Source organism: Diorhabda sublineata, chromosome X (assembly GCF_026230105.1).
Source record: "Diorhabda sublineata isolate icDioSubl1.1 chromosome X, icDioSubl1.1, whole genome shotgun sequence".
Classification (NCBI taxonomy): Eukaryota; Metazoa; Arthropoda; class Insecta; order Coleoptera; family Chrysomelidae; genus Diorhabda; species Diorhabda sublineata.
In genome coordinates, this window is record NC_079485.1 from 12,045,283 (window position 1) to 12,064,411 (window position 19,129).

General features: G+C 30.4%; 1 protein-coding gene across 1 annotated transcript in view; it reads left to right on the forward strand.

Moving 5' to 3' along the window:
* The first annotated feature begins 4,724 nt into the window (after positions 1–4,724).
* LOC130451832 (latrophilin Cirl) overlaps positions 4,725–19,129 on the forward strand; it is a 365,678-nt gene continuing 351,273 nt past the window's right edge. The window contains exon 1 of the mRNA XM_056791133.1: positions 4,725–4,916. The gene's annotated coding sequence lies outside the window, so the exon portion shown is untranslated. The remainder of the gene's footprint in view (positions 4,917–19,129) is intronic.

Consider the following 19,129-nt stretch of genomic DNA (forward strand, 5'->3'; position numbering starts at 1 on the left):
TATTCATACTCCGAATCTACTTTTATAACATCATGTTTTGTGGGACTAAAATTTTTACAAAGTCTACTTATTCATGTAGCAGAAATGAGAATAGTAAATTAGCACTCTGGAGTTGCGCAAGCAAACAATGATGACACTGAGTACAAAGCACACGCCTGCTAGTGTTGGAAGCTGAGTATACCTTAAAATCTAAATCTTCGTCGCGTCAAAGGAGAATGGAGTTAACCATTGCGACACCGCTCATCTGTTCGAAATTTCACTTCGAATTTGTTGCCGGTCCTTTCATTACATCTCCCAACAACGCTTTCGATGTCTGTTCAGCCTAATACCATACTCAATAACAGCTTTGTTTATATGAAAATAGACTACATATTATAGTTACAAAAATATCACTTCAAAAAACAAATAACTTTTTAGTGATGAAACGAATATAAGCTTAAAACACAAAAAGGAAACGGTAAAATTGAGGTGAGTGTATAGTATACATAATAAAGTTGTTTAGTACGTAAGATCAATAAAAATGAACAAGGTTTTTAAAGGCTCTAAAAAACAACAAACAATTGTTTTCTTCCATCGCTAAGTAGTACCACTCTGCAGAATACCTATGTCCGGATCAGATAATTGTCGACTGCCTTAAAATTCTAACCATCCACATAGCTGTTCTTTATTCACATGATCATCGTGTTGAAGTTGATGAAAATAATGGAATTTACGAAAAATCTTATTGCTGGTCGCTTAAATTATCATAAGGAAGGACTTATATGAAGTTACAACCAATTCAAGTAGCTGCAATGCAGTAGCTTCTGTCGTAAAAATTAGCTATAATATGTATTTACAGAAAAATATTACAACTGATTATAATCTGGAAAAACTATGATTAATAATAATAACTAGCCCTATGAAATATTCAGAAATGAGTCGTATTTGTTCGGGTTGCTTTTTCATTCAAGTTCATGTTTGTTCTATATGATTTAGCTTGCAGTGATAGAGATAAAATCGAAAAATAATATTCCACGTGAAGTGGCTAGTTAGCATCTAATTGAACTATCTATCTGTTAGACATTTCAAACATGGTTATTAATGCAAAAAAACTTATTATGTTAAAAATTAATATAATCTACCAAAAAGCGCCATGTTTAAATATTATAATTAAAAAATATTACTCTAATAATGACAAATGTATTGAAGAAAATCCATATAAAAAAAGGTAAAATCACATTTCAAACATCAATTTGGTTTCTGAGGGAGAAACGCTACTATAGAACATACCCTTAGATTGGGGTGTATAATTAATTGTCTGCCACGTTGTAAGACCCTGTTTCTGGGTTTCTGTCACAAACTCATGGTTAATGAAGGTAAATCAAAGCGGGTTATGATGAGAGGAAGGTCTTACCTATGTGGATTATAGTACGCAACTGGAACTTGATATTTTTTAATAGCTTCAGAATACGTCATAAATACGATGTATGGTTAATGCTCTCTGATTAATCCGAAATAGAGTCATGCAATTACTATATAAGAAAAATAACTTGCACTTAGGATTTTATTATTATTATTTTTATAGGGTTATGCTTTTAAATAACCCTATATACAAGCTTCAAGTATCATAATCAAACAAACTTTGAGTGGACATGCTTTATATTTCGATTAAATATATTCATTTTACTTTATCCATCAAAAGACCAATCATTTATGTTGATTGGCATAGCCGATTTGACAGACTATATGATACCTTCTGAATTGATTATTGTTTTGTTGCATATTTAGAGATTCAATGGATAACATAATTGTTTCCGAGTGATGCAATTTCTGTGATAAATTTAGGTATGCACTATTTTCAATGAGTGATAATTATCTAAGTTCTGTAAAATAGTTGTGAGTCGAATTTCACGTTATTTAACAGGTAGACAATAATAATTACTATTTTTCAACCACAATACTTTTTTGTATATATGTGAATGTTGGAGTCCATAATCATAACAATATAGTATAGGATGATTTAACGGAATGAATACTGTACTATTTAATCTATATTATAAGAGTATGTTAGTACTTAAACTTCTGCGATGCAGATTTCAAAAATCTAAAAAATGAGTGGGTTGAAGACGGTCAAACTCGTCTTTTTTATTATAGGAATTGATCGCAACGAGAATTGATTTAGTAATGAATAGAATCTAATGGTAAAAAAGCGTTAATTATTTTTAACAAACTTTAAAGTCGAAGACCTTTGAAATCATTAAATTAATGAAAACTGTTAAGAACTCTTTCTTGTAGAGGATCAAGTTTTCTAGTATAAATTTTATTCATTTAAATATATTTTGTAGTAGTTACTGAAATCCAAAGCTGAAAAGCCAAATTGTAGAAATAGGCAACTGCTTGTTCGACAATAATTTACAAAGAGAGCTTTTTCTTTCACTATAAAAAGCTAAACAAACTCTGAGATACCACCTTTTTTTGTATAATTATTTCAAGTGATCCTGAATTTTACTCTGCCTAGAGTGAAATAAATTCATTTGACATGCTTTTCCGGGCGTTTTGTTATAGATAAATAGATAAATATAGAGAATATATATGTGTAATATGTAATGAAAATGTCTTAAAAGTACTACTAAATTAAAATGCGTGTGAATCAGTTAAAATTGTGTACAATTTCTGATAAATTACATAAATAAACCAAATATTATTTCTTCTGTGCGTAATTATTTGAACAAAAAATCGCAAACTAAACCTAGATCTCTTATACAAGACCAACAGTTTTTCATGAAAATAATGTAATTCCTCATATTCTAATTTTCAAAGAAGTCTTGCGTATTTTGTTGAGCCTTTTTGTAAGCAATTGTTTGCAGTTCGCATATTTGTTCACGACATTTTGAAATCTGTGCAAGGTAACACATAGAGGCAAAAGTTTTCGAGACGATTTTGTCAGGTAGGACACTATGGTGACCTTACAGCATATGCCGCGTATTGCTACTCACGTAGAACAATGCGTTAGTTTCTCCTAATAGTTATAAATTAACTTCTTTTGAATTACATTTAATTAATTACTATATGAATAAAAGCTACTACGTGGGTATATCAAGGTTTAGTTTATTTCACAAGCGAATAATAAAATGCATTCATTTAAATATATGTATATCTATATAAACACATGCAAATTATATGAAATATTGGAAACAAACCGTTGAATCGCGAAATTCGATGGAAACAGTTCAAACAAATATTTGATTCGAAAATGGAAATTTTAAAGATTACTAAATCGTTATAATTTACTGTAAAATAGTATTCTGAAAAAAAAATCGTTTATGCAATCATTTAATGTTAAAAATCTGGAAAAAGTGGCCAAAAGTGCCGAGCACATCTTCATATGTCTGCAATAGTGTTATTACGTAACATCCAGTAAGAGACATTCCAGAGAACAAACAAATGGACCCGAATACCCAGTAAATATCATTTAATTTCAAAAAAATGTATTTATATATATAAATATATTGCAGCAGCTAATTGAATTTGAATTGTAGTACCGAGAAGTTGATGGCAAAATAAAAAGAAATGTGTCCACTATTGTCCTCATCGACGACGAGGACAATAGCATATCAGTAGTTAGCAGAAGACAGAAAGGTTCTTGGATGCGAAATGTTTATAGACATATGAGAAGGTTTGGGCTCACTTGGTGTTACTTTCGACTCCCGAACTTCGAAACAATCAACTTCAGTTGCTCCACGAATGACTAAGAACTTCGTCGTCTTCAGTAATGAATTCCTGTTCTGCCCAGATGGTCGTGCAATAGTGAAGATAACTTAAGGCGAATGACGTAACCCTCAAGATTGTGCTGAGTGGAATGTACAGTTATATGGTTGGAGTTACGATGGGTATTTTTCGATTTCATTAAAAACTTCAGTTCAAAGTAACAATTGTGGCCGAATTGATTCATTTGCGTTTTATATTAAAAATATTTCCTTTAGCAGTTATGTTCTGTCTCTCCCTTTATAATGAGTATTTCTGGTTCACTGTTTTAAATTTATTTCTACGAGGTTCTGCCTAATTATTTCAAATTTCTTAAATGCTGTTATCATTTGTTATATACAAATGATCAAGTCTGATTTCTAGTAAAATAAATATTTCGTATACATTTGTAATTATTCTCCACAAATAAAAATAAAGATTTTTTTTCAAATCCCTTATTTGAATATGGAATATTTAAATATTCCCGAATATGTGCTACTTAATACCTACGCTAGACAACAATACCAGGTGTGAAATATATTCTGATTAATAATATTTTGTGATGAAATTTTTCAAATATTTCCTTTCTCTACTACTTGAGAATTGTTCAGTCAGAAAAATTATTTCAACAAAAGTAACAATGGTCTCTTAATATTTTTCACTAACTTAATTTGGGTGTATAATGTTGAAAAATTTGAATACATTTTTTCTGAGACATCAGGTTGCCTAGCACAAAATAATATGCACACAATTTTATTGTTTTAAATTTCTTTCGAAAGTTATAGGATACACAGTTTCGTCTGCCATCGCTGAATTATGAATTACAATTTACAACGGACAATCTAAAAAAATATTCATTTTCTTCAAATTATCATCAACCAACCACCTTTAGGTATAAGCTTAAGAATCACTCTCACGAGCGACGAATTCTGCTAGATATTGGCAACACCGCGTCCCCATGCTTGGCATCTGGGCATGGGCATCAACATCTACACTTTTTCGCCTTGTTCTTCACCTTTAGCGGACGGGTCGTTCTAACGTTTGTTGTTCGGTAACTTAATTTGTTTTGTGTTTTGTGATTTTTGTGACGAAAAGTGTCACTGTGGGAGTGAGTATTTATTGTCAGTTCTGCAATGTGTACTTGTGATTTAATCAGTGATTAGTGATGATGGATATCTACTACTCAAAGAATAGTGAGTATTTTTTTGTGGTATGGGTTCAGAGGAGCGAGATAGAGGAAATCAAATTCCATTTAAATAAAAACAAATAATTGATCATGCTTGATTGACTATTGTATTTTTTGTATAATTGTTTATTCATTTGAAGGCGATGTATTTGATAAATTTAGTTTTGACTGTTTGAACGGTCATAAAAATTTACAGTTAGATATTTGTGAACAACAGAGCATTAGTACATTCCTAGAAGTACCAATAGTTCATTAAAATAGAACCAAGCTTTTAGTAGTAATTATTTATTATTGATTGCAACGGTTATGCTTATACCTTTGATCAATTGATATTTTTATTGTCAGCAAAGATAAACGATTCGTGTCTATACCATCGTAGGAATCTCTCGACCAATAACCAGTTTTTTAAGGTACATGTATAGGTACCATTTGAATATAGAAATGTATCGACACTTGTAATATTCCCAGTTCTACCGGTTATATTGGTTTAATTGGCAATTTCATTATCAATTTTGGATTTGCTATTCGTTGTACCTACACGCAAGAATATTTTATTTTCATTTGAACTCGGTTTAGAATTTCAGTAAAAATGGTGTAGCACAATTTGGTTTTTAAGAAGCTTGATCTTTTTTCTTTGTTTTGTTGCTTGTAATTTAATTTATTTGAATTCAATCATATATTTGTTGGAAAAGTGAGTAATCTTAATTTATATCCTTGTAGTACTTTTGAAAATACGACCTTTGTACTACCAAGTTACTAAAGTTTAGTTTCAGAGCGATGAAACAAAATATTTATAAAGGATAAGTGGGTTCCCGGCTTACGCAAATTGAAAACGGGGATTGAGTTCAGATAACTCATAGAATACTTTTGTAGATTGCTCATTAACAGATACCAAGCTAACTACCGTAAAAATTAGTCTTTGGTTTAATATTTATTCATGCAATATTATTTTCAAACGACGATATTGAAAACACATAAGGTAAGTCAGTAAACAATTAATAGTTAACTGAATATTGCTTTCTGTAGATACAACCTTTATTGTTATTTATTGAGGTAGATGACAGAATATGTTGAACACGAAGCTGAAGTAGAAACAGAGTCAACTACAATTATAAAGAAAACTATTTATTCATTGTTTTGCTACTTATGTTTATGACTGATGAAATTAAATTAATACCTAGTAAGCATTTTTATTCATATCCACAATTAATAATAATCAATTTTGTTGGTTACTTTTCAGAACTAATTGATTTTAGAAAGATAAACTTTCATTTTTGCTCGATTGTATTTAGTCCGCAGTGATATAGTAGCAATTGTAGAACATTAATTCCACGCTCGTTGACTATTTCATCGTTGTAGTATATCGCCAAGCCATCATTCAGTAGTACAGATAGTAGATAGCTAACATTATCCAAAACTGTTGTAATTGAATCCAGAATCAAATATAAAAAAAGTCATGAAAAACATAGGATCAATCGGATTGATTTAGCAGTGATAAGGCATCAATTAAAGGAAATGTGGATTATTGGTTTATTCTGATTTAGTTGAAATCCTAAAAAAATTAAGCGCTCCAGATATTTCTTAGAATTCGTAGAATTTTGTCATATTCCTATTAATGGCTCATTTTGAAACTACACTGCGAACGGAAATGAAATGAAATCAATGTGTATTACTAAATAACCGTTATGGTTTATGAGGATTAAGCTCATTTTCATTGCTTTCACTCAGGTAAACTTCAATTGAACAGACTATGGCTACCTACAATTACTAGTATTGGTATCCCGAGAATGTGAAATAATGATATTGGAGGCTAGGCACACTATCTGTTACGGTCTTGTTTCAATACAACTGAAACTAGAATCGTATTATGTACGATATTAGAGATATGTGAGAAATTGTGTACAATCTATATTTTCTGACGAAGAAACTACAATCAAAGTATGATTCTGTTGTACTCTTGTATCTGAAATTATTATTATTTTTTTCCTTGTCAATTTTTGGATGTGGCTTGAGGATTTGAATAACTTGCAAGAATTGCTGTGTCACCAGCAAGCTTTGCTATTTCTATTTTCCTAGTTGTTGGCAGATCAGAAATCTAAATTGGCTAGAGTATAGGTCCATGTATACTTCTTTGTGGTACCCCTGTGTTGATTGTGTGTAATTCCATATGTTTATCTTGACATTTGACAAAGAAATGACCAAATATGATTTTAATATTAGATAAAAGTGATATGGATTCTTATCAAAGATTTGGTTGATATCTAGAAACGCTGCTGAGATAAATGTTTTTTCTTCAAAGGCTTCATTCATATTTCTACGTCTCTATAGATTAGCTTTATCGTACTTACGTTGCTTACGGAAGCCGAATTGATGGTTAGGGATTATTTGTTGGTCTTCTATCATATGTATTGATCGACTTAATATCAGTTTTTTGAGTACATTGGATAGGATGGGTAATAATCTTATTGAAAGATATTATGTTAGCTCACTTAGATTTTTTTTAGGTTTTGGAACCATTTTTATTTGGATAGAAATTGGAACCATTGGACAGGAAAATACCATAGCCTAAGGGCTGCGTTCAAAATAAGTTGAATGAATTTAAATCCCTTGATATGCTTTTCTTGTAATATACTTTCCGTTATAAGTTCGTACCTTGGCGATTTATTTGGGTTTGTCTAACTGCGGAGATGCCTCCAGTAAGTCTTTTATCTCTGGGTACCTATATATGGAGTCATTATTCACAGGTGGAAATGTCTGTTTGGCAGAGAAATATAACGATACTAGATTGTCTTCAAATGACTGATTATTTATTTCTGTTAATGTGTATTTAACTACGTAGTTACTATATTCAATTTTTCTTTATCGTCCACACTTCTAGTTGATTGCCATTTTTTCTTTTTCTTTCTTTTTTCTGCTATCAATTGTTTGACTAATAGATAGTAGTGAGTCTTGTGTGATGGATATTTACGTCATTAGGTACTGATTCCCATCCAACTTTTGTAAAAGTTTCGTGACATCTGTTAATACTATTTCTAGTTCTTCCATAGTGTAGAGAAGGATGTCAATGTCATTTTAGAATACCTCAAAAAGTATCCCAGTCGATTTTTCGTATAAAATAGTATAAAAAATTAGTGGTTTAGGCTTTTCAACTACATTGGAATGCATTGTCAAAAGTATTGGAGTATGCTCGGTAGATAGGTCTAAGGATGATTTTGCTTTAAAATGTTTTACATTGACGCGATTAATAATTACAAATTTCAATTGGTCAGGGATCTTCTTAGAATCTGAGGGCCAATAAGTGGTCTCACCTATTAACAGGTATAGTAGATTGTTTGTTCTTATTGCTTAAAATAATTCCTCACCTATTGTTGTTATTCTGGATCCTCATAAGATGTTTTTGGCATACTCATCAACAGCCACTATAAGTCGGTTTCCTTGGATTTTGAAGAAGTCTTTTGTCTTGTTATTGTTTCGTTGACAGTAGCTGACAAATGCGTTAAAGCAACCAATGTGGTCTTCAATAGAAATTGTTGTTGCTTGCATTTTTGATAGTGAATATGTTTCCAGCGCGTGGTGCTTAAGTTTTTTTCTAATTCTTACTTATGTGCCGCCATAGGAGGTGTCGCCCGGATGTGGAGTGTTGTATGTAGCATATTCAATTATTTTAATATGAATTTTCCTAGTGAAATGGGTTTCCCCAACTAGTTTTATATCTATGGCGTGTCCTTCGATAAAAGATTTTATTCCTCTGATTATGAAATATTGAGATGAAGTTCATGGTAGTGCTCATTTGGTTAATAAGTCATCATAGTTATCAATTCCTCTGTTCCATAATTTTATTGAGGAGTAATGGCAGAGGTTGAAATTATGAAACAAAATTGCAGATGTTTTGCAGAAGATGCTTGAATTTGTATTTTTCTACGCTACTAGTATGGTGTATAAGATGGAATAAGATATGTTTATGAGAAACAATTGCCAATGGGATTTAATCAACACTAAATTATATTTAATGAATCAAACATTAACTCTAGGTACTCGATATCGATAATATTAACTTTTCCTTTTTACGAAACCTTAATTCTGGTAACTTTGTATATGTATATATATATATATATATATATATATATATATATATATATATATATATATGAATTGTAGAAGCATTCGCCAGCTATATTATAAGTGGTTATTTATTGGGAACGTGGCAATGAAACACCAAAGTGGACTAACTTTAATATATTTTCCGAGCTTTCGAATACTTATGTATTCATCGTTTGGGAAATAATTAATTAAAATTTTGATGGTTTTGAATTGTTTTAATTCCTGTAAAAATTTTAAATTCATAGGTTTCAAAATTGAATATTCAGATAGATGTTGATAGAAATATTGATTAATTGAAATGTTAATTAATTATTTCCCAGACGATGAATACATATATATATATATATATATATATATATATATATATATATATATATATATATATATATATATTCTTTGCTGCAGAATAAACAACCAAAAAAGTATATAGCATATTTTGAAAGATCAACAAGAACAGAATATTATCACTTTCCCCTCACCATTCTTTTATTTGTATTTCGAATCAATAGTGATTATTATATATCAGGCTTATCGACCAGGACATTCCCAAGTGATATAGAAGAGGGAGTTTTTAATGGAATGGAAAGATGGTTAACATATTATCATCAACCCTCACACTGATAACAATGAATCTATAGCTTATGAATCACATCTGGTTATAATGGCTTTGTACATGCATTACTATAGTTCATTTTATGAAACATACGCATTTATTTTTTCAATATACAATTGTTATGTTGACGTGAGAGGAACTTATTGAGGAAATGAATATGATATATAATATTTCATTATATCATTTTTTTACTAATGAGATAATTGAGAAATAAAAAAACACACAAAAATGTGACAAATACTTTTTTAATGCTATCAACAAGTGAATTAACGTAGCATATATTGAAACTGTCCCCCATCCTCTATTTGGCAAGCCCCCAATGATGGTAGAACTCATCTATGTATAATTCCGAATAGCCTTGGCCGATGTGTTATTCGATTCCACTCATATTCTTTAGTTTGGATCTGCAATATTGTTGGCATGTTTGATCAAGAGTTTCATGTCAAATATCTCCAAAAAAAGTAATCCAATGCTGCTAATTCCGGTTATATTGGTGGCCATTGACGATTCTATCACGTCGTCGTCTAATTATTGTATTTTGTTAAGTTCAATGCAACTTTAAATAATTTGAATTGTTGTCGTTTTGTTTTCTTTACAATTTACAATAAAAGATTTCTCAAATATTATCCACTCTTTAATTCAGGAGCGCTTCTCCTCTGTTTAAACCTCAACCTTTTTAAAACATCTTTATTTCTCCTTTTTATTTGCTTGAAATCATTGTCGGCGTGTTTTAATATTTCATATTGATATTAGTTACAAACAAATGTTAGGCATTGAATTATTGAATAATTCTAGCAGTTGCAATTTTAATAACCATTCTTAGTGAGTAAAAGTCTATTATATAACATCAACCTTTCTAATCTCACGATTAGACTCCATCTTCCTTTTTATAATTCATTTAGTATGTTTAAATGTTAGTAATATTTCACAATAGTAGGATTAGATGTACATAGATATAATCCAATATAAATCTAATATTTTTCCTTGACTCTAAATTGAAATTTAATTTTACAATCGTATAATTGTGCCATTTTATCAATAACAAATTGTTTTCTTTATCTCCGGATTTGTCCAGATATTGAGTAGAGTTGTATTTTGGCCAATATTGTACAAAACATTTAGGTTTACTTTATTCCTTATAGCTATTTTCTAATTATGATATTTAATTGAATAGAAAAGTTGTTGAAAGGCTTAATAACAATATTTGTTAAGGTTATGAAATAGAATATTTTATTACTTTGCTTAACTTCATTATTTAATATTATTCTTATCATCATCATTAAATATGCAGGATTATGGATAATGCCAATGTATTGCATTTTGATCCATTTATAGAGGTTGATCACTCCTTTCATCTATATTTTACAATTTGCTGTGGGTTCTGATATTCTCGTTATCTTTTGACACTTTACTCTGTCTTTACATGTTAAATGTATACAAATATTAAGTCAATATATATAAAACATATGTGGTCAAATTTACTAAACAACTGACACTGTCAGATCTAAAACCATCATTACTCGGCGTAACGCAGACCTCACAAAAAATTAAAAATTGATGGAATTGGTAGAAGAGTCAATATGTAGATTTTGTCGGTCACAGCGATAGTATAACGTTAGGATATACCTAACTAAATATATGCTTTATAATGTGTAGGCGCTAATTTTAAGTATGATCTGTTTTATAATGGTAATTCTTATTACTACCATTGAGTTTATTTACTAATATAAACAATTCAGTTGATTGATCTAAAGTATGTTTTGTGATTTTTACAATGGTAATGATATAGAATAATGAATATGTATTCTTTTTTGCATTATAAGTAAAATTTCGCCTACAGAAGTGCTGAAAATTAAAGATTTACGGTTAATCGATGTTATTCATGAGAAAAAAGGGATCGAGATGTAGTGGAAGACTTGTCTCGTTCTTATTGGCTACCGACGTCGCCAACGGACATAGAATACGAGTAAAACAAAAGGTGACCGAAATAGTAGTTTGAATTTGTTTATTTGTTTATAACAAATGTAGCAAAGTGACTTGAAACTGTTTATTCTATAAATTATTAATTTGAGTTTGTCTTAAACATACTATTTTTCTGAAATAGTTGTTGTATCTCTTAAGGATAGAATTATACCCATTTATTACTAAATAATCTCTTATTGTTGCATTAGTACAGCTTTAATCAATATCTATTAACTAACCGGGATTCAGCTGAATGAGTTTAATAACCATTCTTCTAACCACAAAGGCAATTGTTTTGGCCATTATAATAACCAATTACTCTAAAATTTTTTAATACATTTAATTTTCTAGAAATTTCTATTACTATAGGACACAATTTCTTTTTTATTACATGGATAATGCAATGCATTTTACTCATTTTTTGATAGATTAGCGGTTATTTTTGCAAAAAACCTGATTTCTTTTTTGTACAAAGAATTGAATGTATTGAAGTTTATCTGTATTGCACATTTGTAGACGCCATTTATTAAGGTAAGTAGGTCACCGTACTCGGCCAGGCCGCGAACTCAGAATTCAGTAAAAATCATGAGTAATTAAAATCAGTTTAATTTGATACAACTGAAGAAATAGATATTACCTACATAAGAGACTTATTTAAATTAAATTACATTGATTTTTACAAAGGATCCTATGCAATGAATTTACCACGGACCTCAGATGGTATACCTAATTGTCACTGAATTTAATGCTTGGCGTTAGTATTTTTTCGGTGTCTGGTTAATGCAAAATAAATAACCGTGTTTCATTATGTTTGAGAAATGTTTTTTTTTTAACTTATTTGTGTCTACGTATCTTATGACCCGGTGAAAAAATGACCTCTTGAGGCTTAATTTGTCCTCAGTGTGTGGTTATTTTGACAGGCTCGCGTTGCAACCACTAGTTCTGTCTGTATTTAACTTCGAGCTGGGAATTAATAAAAATTATAGCAAAAAATCCGGTCTTTAAGACCACCCGGTTTCTTTGATATTCCGTTGATCATTATAAACCAGCCCTGATCACCTACAGGTGTTTCCAATTTTAAAGGCAGAGGTGGCCAAATTATTAAAAAAAGTCGTGTTTTTTCTAAAAAAAGGCCACAGAAGTTGTAGATCCGTTTTCTTTAAATTTCAGTGTAATCACTAAAAACGAGTTTTAAACAAAATTAACCGAAGTCCTGGCGAACTGTAATTCTATGTTATTACCGAAAATATCTAATGGAACGTTTAATAAAAAATCATTTCTTTATGATTTGCGTAAACTAGCCGAAACGATTTAAGATTCAAGAGTATACACCAAAACACTTCAATTGGAATTTTCGCAACCGCTATACTTTTTAATTATAGTTGTAGGCTTCAATAATAACAGACGCGTAGAAATATGGATGCTTCGATCAGTTTAGTAGTCTGAGTTAATAAGTTCAAGCTTTTGATATTAATTTTTAACGGCTAAAATACAGGATATCCCATTAAGAAGGGATATAACATGCTACTTGCCTTTGAAGAATTATCAATAGATGTAGACTATTATATATATATATATATATATATATATATATATATATATATATATATATATATATATATATATTTATTATTTCCCAGACCATGAATTCATAAGTATTCGAAAGCTCGGAAAATATATTAAAGTTAGTCCACTTTGGTGTTTCCTTACTACGGTCCCAATAAGAAACCGCTCATAATATAGCTGACAAAGAGTTCTTAATAATTCATATAACTTTGGCGGTCATATTTAAAGTAACATTTTTAGTGTATAAAGGCCCGTTTACACGAGTTTAGTAAGCAAGTATTTAGTTAAGTTTTTAGTTAATTTTAAGCCGTGTTAACAGACAGTTTAGTGTTTAGTACAGGTACTAAACCATATTATAAGAAATCATTAGTTTATGGCCTGCTTGTAAGATTGTCCATGGGAGACCTAGATATCCTCAAAGCCAAGGAAGTATAGAACGTTCAAACCAAAATGTAAAAAATATTATTTGAGCTTGGATGATGGATAACAAATCTACTAATTAGTCTATAGGCTGCTATTTCGTTCAACTTCAGAAAAATTCGTCTTACCATTCAACAATTGCAAGGACTCCATATAAAGCCTTGTTTGGAGAGGATCCAAAACTAGGACTCTCGTCCACGTGTTTGTCCAAAAATATTGTATCCAGCTTAAAAACTGAAGAAAACATGGAGAGAGTTTTTGAGGAGATTAATAACGATGACAAGCGAAATAATTCACAAAAGGACCAAGAGGCGAATGAACAAGAAGAAGTACCTATATTAAGCCAGCAAATAGGTGTCCAAAATCAAAACAATATTTCAAACAGTCCACAAATGCCTCCTGAAGTACGTGTGAAACCTGTGATATTTTGGATATTATACATAAATCGGATAATGAAGAGGAAGAAATATCTGCAGTCAGTAAAGAAATCCTCACCACAGAATCCCTATATCAAGTCAATAATGAATCCATCATTTCTAACAAGTTTGACGCACTGACTAACATAGATGATGTTCCTATAACTATTGAGGAGATCAAGAATATGGTGTGTTACATTTGCAATAAAGAAGCTTTTGGAGCACATACATGTATGAAATGCAAACAGCTGGTTCACACAATGTGTTGAGTTGTGTCAGAAGAAAATGAGGATTATGGCTCACAATTGCTATGTCATCTGTGTCTGAATGAACGTAACATAGTGCAAGAAAGAAAACAGTCGCACATAAATTTAAAAAGAGTAGCAGATAAAATGATAGCCACATCATCTAAGAAATTTAAAGAGGTCAGTGTTGGTTCGCCAGTACTAGTTGAAGTTCCACAATTAGACAGAGGGCCTTTGGATAGCAAAAATCTGATTGGAAAAGTTTTAGAGAAGAAAAACGAATTATACCGATTTGGCACTGCTTTTGGAGTCATTAAAGATTGGATGCCACGAAATGCTGTTCTTTCATCTCCAAGAGCGACACTACTTAGGTCAGTATTAATTTAACTAGTTAATATCACTTAAAAATTGTTCTTAGAAATGTATTTCATTCTCTGTCTAATAAATTACAACTAAATAATAACCTTACTTGATGAAATAGATTGGTCACTTCGTCATCATCAGTACAGTACTTACACCTTGTTTCATTGTGTTTCATTTTTTATTTTATACAATTTTGCCATATTAAATTATGACATATAAACCACGTGAGCTAAGACAGTTGATTTCCTCAAAGAAATTATCTCATTCTCCCTACGGACTGATAAGCTTAAAACTTTCTTTTCGTAAATAAACTGTGTTTTAGCTCACTTGGTGTATAAATAACTATTAATCAACACAAATTAAGTTAAAATTCTACAGAATGAGTAAGTAATTGTTCACCTAAACACCACATTTACTACTTTTTTAGGTTACATTGCCGTTAAGAACTGTCGCATCAATGTCCTCTTCTTTCGGCGGACAAGGCATGAAACAGTGCAATTGCAGAAATAATGAAAAAGGACAATGTGTGTCTAACAAATGTCATTGTAAAAAGCTAATGTTTTATGTAATTCCAGATGTCACAGTTCTCTGACATGATGCAATAAATGAATATTTTTTACTGCTGATTTTTTTATTTTGCTACTACACGGGACATACATAGCTATTAACATAAAACGTAAATATCTTGATATCACACAATTAATTGTGAATTTTCTTTTCTTGCCTCTCACGTTTGTTTCTTAACTCCATGGATACAGAACGAGCTACCGCCAAGACCCACCAATCGGGGCCGGTTCATAATTTGACGGACATATTATGAACCCTGCATGTTATTTCGCAATTTGACGATTCGACATGACAGATTGTAAACTATCGAGAAATAAACGTAAAATTGTAAATGGTTGGTTGCAGTTTACAATTATTCGTCAGTTTATAATATCGCGAGAGTGATTATAAACTAACGATGTTCACAATCATATATTATATATATATATATATATATATATATATATATATATATATATATATATATATATATATAATTTATAATTTTATCAAATTCCTGGAACGTTTTTATGTCAGAAGGTAAAGGTAAAACATTCAATGCTTTTTCAGTTCTGGTCTTATAGGACCAACTTTTCTGTATTCCCTATATTAGGGAATTTTACACTAAACAAGGCTCATTAAGTCATTTTTATTTGGTTCCACTCTTAATGTGTACTGCGAAGGAGTATCTCAATAATCCTGAGGCGAATTTCGTAACAATTGGAGGAAATTCTCTAACGGTTAAGTATTTATACAGTTACATAAAGATGGATGATGAACAACCATGATGAAATCGCGAATTCTAGATAGTGTTCACAGGTAACTGAAACAATTCTAAGAATTCTAGAAATATTGCTAATATTTCATTCATATTGTTATCGTTCATCTATTCATTCATCTATAGATTCATTTTCTATGCTTAATTTCTCTACATACCAAATCCCAAATCTAAGACAGATACATTAAATTCTGTACACAATATCACTCACCCTCTTTGCTTTGATGTATTTCGTTCTAACCCCTGGTGACTTTATGTTGAAGCTAGTGGACAATTTTCTTAAAACAATAATCCTATCTCCCTAGATAATATCTTCTAGCCCTTTCAATCTTGGTTGTTCGCTTATTTTCAGGATGACGAAGCTCCTTACCAACAATTGAAAACTGAAAATTGTATTTTTCAACTTATTGCTTGCACGTTTATTCGAAAATAATATTCTTTTCCTGTCCACTCGATTACTTTACCTTCTCGTCCTTAGATGAGAAATATTCTTATAATCTATACGTCACTCACCTTTCTAGTAAATAAACATTCTGCAGACTATTTCAATTTACTTTGAATTATGGACTTACAGGTTTCTTCCGCTTAGGTAAATTTAACGTGTAATATTTACATTGGTGAACTTTCCAGAAGTCATAGTCCAGTTTACATTCAAGAATTTAGGCTCTATCTATTATCTTAACGTTTCGTAACCTCTTTATGGTGTTGTCAAAAACTACTATGGTCTCATTATTTCCTTTGGGAAAGGAAGTAATTAAATGATTGCACAATTTAATTCGTATCAATTTAAATTTGTTTTAATACTGAGAAAGTAAATATATAAGTTATGTTGAAATATTTCATATTGCTCATATTATACTAGAACAAATTTATATTGCAACATTTTCCTCTTACGGTTATAAATTGAAGTTATCAGATACGAAAGTGTCATATTTTTTTGTTTGATCCTGATCTCCCGATGCTGATCCTGGTGATTGAGCTGCTTTTTATCGCGCCATGAATGTCAAAAATATCCAAATTCCTGAATATTTGATGGCGATCCCAAAACTGAAGTCGAAATGAAAACCGGGTTATTGCGAAAATTCTGAATAGAAGCCACGATCTGTACGTGAAAATATCAGTGAGATTAAAAAAGCATATTTTTAAGGTTATTAACAGAGATTTATTGGATTCTCACGTACGATTCTCAGATATAGAACCTATCTACATGAAAAAGAAAACTGAAATATTGCAATGTGCGAAATTTCGTATATGCAAATAAAAAAAAAAAAAATTCAGACTGGAATTTGGAAGAACTGAAATCTTTGCACGGAGTTTGAATTTTAGATAAGGTTAGTTATATTCTTTTCCATTATTACTTACTAAGACAACTTTTGTATACTATTCTAATCTGTTATTATGATATAAAAGAAAATTTATCTGAAATTTGTGGAAATAAAAAAGCTCTTTTGTTTTGTACTTTTTACTTTTTGTTTATGTTTGTTCACTGCTTTGTTTATTTTTTCCAGGTTTATATCTATAGACTATTTTTATGTAAGAGAGAGAGTAATAAAATGATATTAAAATATTTTTTCAAGTTATACCTTGAGTATTTTCATTTGAAATAACATTTATATAAATATAATGAATATATTTGGTGTACAATACACTCATAATACTCAGATGATACAATAAATTAATGCTTGTCCTGGAATTGTAAGAAATAGAGTAATTGGATCTTTTCCAAGTGTTTTATTTCCCAATACTTCTTAAGTAGGATGTTTCGAATCTATGTGATTGTGGTTTCTAAAAAATAAAAAGTATGGTATAACCCAAAAATTCACAAACGAACAAATGAATGATTTGCAAAATTGTCAATATCTCTAGGTATTTGTTCCAAAAGTTTCAAAAATCTATTTATGAGCGATTGGGTCCAGACGAAACAAAAACTTTATCATGAAAATAATTTGGTGCTATAACTTTGAGGTTCTGGAGATGAGTTAATTTTTCCATCACCTTCAAACTAAGGTGAAACTTGGTATATTGGTGGCCTTTAATATCTTTGAGAAAAACAAGATATTTAAACATCTCAAAATGTAGTTTTTATGGCCCTCTAGTGATACGAGCGATGAGACTTATATTCTGGCCTAACAAAAAAACAAATATTCATTTATAAAATAATAGTTTTATTATTTTCCAAAATATTTTCCCTCAAGATTAGTATTTTTCCTTTTCGGAGGAAAATCATTTTTTTATAATTTCGTTTTTATTATTTTATGACCGGGCTGGTTTACAGGTTTGGGATATTTTTTATTTCATTATTTTTGATGTTTCAATTTTACTTTTTACAACCGTACTTGAAATAATTGCGACTGCTAACAAACCAGTCCCTAACGGCATATGCAGATGACGAATAAATTAAAAAAGGGGTAGTTATGCATATTCCAAATACATGTACAATATATTCACGGAAAGTCAAAGCAAATATCTTCACAAGTCATCCTTATTTTATCTCTGATAACGTTTAGTGGAAATAAACTGAAATGTAATATTTTCCTTCTATTCATACAAAGTGAGACAAAAGTCTGGAAACATGTAATATCAAAAAACAGGTGGACCGAATAATGTTAAATTAGGTATGTACCTATTCTGGGTTATGAAGATTCAGATTTAAAATACATAGAGCCCTTCTTGTGTTATTATTGGAATCTTAATTTCTCACTTCATAAGTCAGAAAAAATAAACAAATGAAACTGCCATTGGCTCAATAACAAGTTTCATAAAAACTAAATTAGATCGTAAAACGGTAGAAAAGTAATAATGCTACTTAATCAAGGATTTGAGAAATACTCTATTTGCTAATACGATCTACGCAGGTTCATCGATATTTCCTGCTTTATTTCTGCAAAACTTCCTAATTACCCTGTGATATTTTCTAGATAGATGAAATTTATTATTAGGTGAATATGATTTCAGAAAAGTTATATAAAAAATTTTCAAAATTTAAAGTTAATATTTTACAAACTAAGATTTAATTACTCTCCTGCAGTAGCATCCATATAACCATCACGTATGTGATCAAAAGCTATGTGTATAAAATAATATAAGAACAGTAAAGCTGAAAATGTAACTCAGGAATCTGATTTGATCGTACAGTAAAATCAAACTTCAATTTGACAATTTATACATTCTTATTTAAATATGTACCTTATAAATGACGCTTCTAATACG